Source organism: Octopus bimaculoides, chromosome 20 (assembly GCF_001194135.2).
Source record: "Octopus bimaculoides isolate UCB-OBI-ISO-001 chromosome 20, ASM119413v2, whole genome shotgun sequence".
NCBI classification, from domain to species: domain Eukaryota; kingdom Metazoa; phylum Mollusca; class Cephalopoda; order Octopoda; family Octopodidae; genus Octopus; species Octopus bimaculoides.
In genome coordinates, this window is record NC_069000.1 from 25,033,223 (window position 1) to 25,037,000 (window position 3,778).

General features: G+C 41.5%; 1 protein-coding gene across 1 annotated transcript in view; it reads right to left on the minus strand.

Moving 5' to 3' along the window:
- The window catches only part of LOC106879112 (thyrotropin-releasing hormone receptor), an 86,712-nt gene extending 83,534 nt beyond the window's left edge, over nucleotides 1–3,178 (minus strand). The window contains exon 1 of the transcript XR_001410596.2: nucleotides 3,089–3,178. The gene's annotated coding sequence lies outside the window, so the exon portion shown is untranslated. The remainder of the gene's footprint in view (nucleotides 1–3,088) is intronic.
- Between the last annotated feature and the right edge of the window lie 600 nt (nucleotides 3,179–3,778).

The window sequence follows — 3,778 nt, forward strand, 5'->3', positions numbered from 1 at the left end:
ATGCTATCTTCATAAATTTCATCCATCTTTTAATAAACTCACTCGACGACAGCATTACTCTCAATTTCCTTTTTAAGTAAAACTTGAAGATGTCAATGAGAGCTCTACCAAAGAGGAATGTATTTGTCCTCATGCTTTTCAGCCTTGTCCACCGAACAACTTCTTTCGCCACAACCACTAGGCAAAGGGAAACTGCCTTGCCTACCAGATTGAAAGAGGGCGGCGGGGTGATCATCACTACAGACTCGGCCGACAAATGGATCCGTCTCACATGTGACTGCAGCTGTTCGACATAACCCCACAAGTCAGCAATGCCCGGATACTGAACGAAGGCGTGCAGAACAGTTTCGTCACTCTGTGCGTACTTCGGACAAGCACGTCTGACAGCACATCCGTGCCTGTAGAGTTTATCTCGATCGCTAGCGCTCCCCGGTAGCACTGCCAGGCCAAGGACATCTGGAAGTTATCTATGATAGTTCCCGACAATGATTTCTTTTAATACTGAAGCAGGCAGTGACTCTCATGGCTTCTGATCTTAACTGACTGGAAGTGTTATCATGCACATTGCTTTGTCTTGGTATAAAAGATGGGTCACAGCAAATATTCTGCTTACTACCACAGATTTGCTTGTCAGTTGCTTGACCTTAACCAGTTGAGCATGTCCTTTAGTGGCTGACGATGTGTGCATCTCTGATCACGAGCCGAGGTAGTGGGGTAGCATCATAGCCATGTATTGAGAGGAATTCTTTGGGGTTTGGATAATTCAACTTTGGAAACATGGGTGTTTCGTTCAACATCCTTAAATCTCGACCTGACGAAGATTCTAACTGGGCCCCACCTGCGAGGTCATGCGCTGTTTATCTTGATATGAGATCACTACGTCGCGCATATATGGTTGTGATGCTTGTTCCTGGTGTACCCTTATCAGACGGATAGTTATGATGGGTAAATAAATAGTACCTGTGTTTTATTGACAGAAAATGACCAACTCCAAATATAACAATATATGTTCGTGTGCATGCGCGCACGCGCGCACGCGTGTGCGTGTGTGTATGCTTATATATATATATATATATATATATATATATCGGTCGCATATATCTTTACTTTTATGTGTATATATTTCCCCGTACATGTGCACATTTCTACTAACGCACACATATTCATCATGTACGAGTTTAGTTTACATCCTCACAAATTCACACATACAAACACTTTTGCGTAAATACACATGTATGTACAAGCTTGAATACGCATGCGTAATCTATCTGACTATACATGCATAAAAACACACACACGTATACCCGTTTTTAATTAACATTAAAGATATATAAAACTCAACTGACACATTAAAATACATATGAATCCGTATCAAAATTAGTTACTCCTGAATAAAAGATATATAAAATACATATAAAAAGATTATATGACAAAGAAGCTGTATTTTATACGTGCATCTCCTCTCTCATTTGGATTTGGGATACAGAGACAATATGTGACGTTGATGTCGACATGATCCAAAGGCTAGAAATGGCAACCAAATCTCCGAGAAATCATATTTCTGCCATGAAAAAGGGAAGGAATCACTGCTTTTTAGCACATAGCCACGACTGTTCCTACACCTACATGAAAGATACCTTGTTTTTATTGCCCCCAGAGGTATGGAATGCAAAGCTGACCTCGGTGGATTTTGAACTCAAAACGTTAAGAATTTGAAAGAATCCGCTGTCAAATTACACATCCTTAACAGCAGTAGCAACAACAACAACAACAACAATAACAACAGTGGTAACAACAACAGCAACTTCAGCTGCGATAGCAATAGCAACGTTAACAATAAGAAGCTAGAAATAACAGTTAAACCTCTCTCAGACTGCACCCTACATTACTGAATAAACGGAGTCCTACATAAGAAGAAAAACAAATTACAACTGCTTCCCAACCACATAGTTCAGAGTTCAGTCCCACTGCGTGGCACCTTGGGCAAGTGTCTTCTACTATAGCCTTGGACTGACCAAAGTTTTGTGAGTGTATATGTGTGTGTGTGTGTGTGTGTGTGTGTGTATTTATATTTGTGCTTGTGTTTGTCTCCCCCACCATCGTGCGACAACCGATGTTGGTGTGTTTACCTCCCCGTAACTTAGCGGCTCGGCTTAAGATACCGATAGAACAAGTACTAGGCTTAGAAAGAATAAGTCCAGGGGTTGATTTGTTCGACTGAAGGCGGTGCTCCAGCATGGCCGCAGTCAAATAATTGAAAGAAGTAAAATAAAAATAAAAACAAAAATAAAAGCAGTTGGTCCAGATTGGATCGAAGCCATCTGGGGTCCAAGTAGGGCTAAAGGTAATAGGTAATCTACAGTAACAACTACACCGTGGAGCGGGGGCTAAAGTTATAGGAGCACTAGGTGGTCGCACGATTTGTTAGACATAGTAGCCAAAATATCCTTCGAATCATCTTTCACAATGAAAAACTAAAGAAAAACATAACTATGCACAGGTGTGGCTGTGTGGTAAGAAACTTGGTTCCCATCCACATGGTTCTGGATTTAGTCCTACTGCGTGGCACCTTGGGCAAGTGTCTTCTACTTTAGCCTCGGGCTGACCAAAACCTTGTGAGTGGATTTGGTAGACGGAAACTTAAAGAAGTCCATCGTATATATGTATGTGCGCGCGCGCGCGTGTATGTGTATTTGTCCACCATCACCGCTTGACAATCGGTCTTGGTGTGTTTACGTTCCCGTAACTTAGCAGGTCGGCAAAAAAAGAACCAATATCAAGTACTAGACTTAAAAAAGCAAATAAGTGCTGGGGTCGATTCAAGGAAGTAGCCCCGTAAAATAAAAAAGGTAAAAATATGCATTTCTGTATGGGCCTTAATGTAAAAAAGAGGAACTCGTCACGGTCGGAAGGCCTTTGAACATAGGTTTGCGGAATCAGAGATTAACCTGGACAAAAACAACAATAACAACATAAATATCATCATCAACAGTAACAGCCAAATTACCACCACCACCACCACCACCACCACCACAACAACAACAACAGCAGCAGCAGCAGCAGCAGCAGTAGCAGCAGAGCAACTTACCTGTCATCAACTGCAGAATTCATAAAATCAAACTGTTTTCTAAATCCTGCTTTACACCTTTAACAGTAGTTGAAACTACCACCACAGCATCTTTAACTACTACTACTACTACTACTACTACTACTACTTTTAGTAGTAGCTAAAGTAGTAGTTATAATGGTAATAGTAGTAGTTGTAGTATCTGTAGTAGTTGCAGCTATACTATTACTACTTCTTGTGGTAGTAGTAGTGGATGTGGTGGTGGAGGCGGCAGCGGAGGTGGTGGAGGCGGCAGCGGAGGTGGTGGCGTCAGAGTTTATGCTATATTGTAACTGCATCTCTCTCTTTCACTATCAGTCTCTTCCTTTTACACCCACACAGACACACACACACACACACACACACACACACACAATACACACAGCACTATAATAGTGTCTGGCCATATGGTTTTCTGCAAGTACACTGTCAATACAGTCTATTATATGGTATTAGCAAACATCTTCATCATCTTCTCTTCTTTCCTTTGTTATTCCTCTACTTCTTCCTTTCTCTTTCGACAAACGCACCAACACTGAGTTCGCGCGTATAAAGACACACATACACACACGTACATACACACACATGTGCACACACACGCGCGCACATGCACGCTATCACACAAACATACATTTGTATAATTACACACAAAGACACAAACACATGTACGCA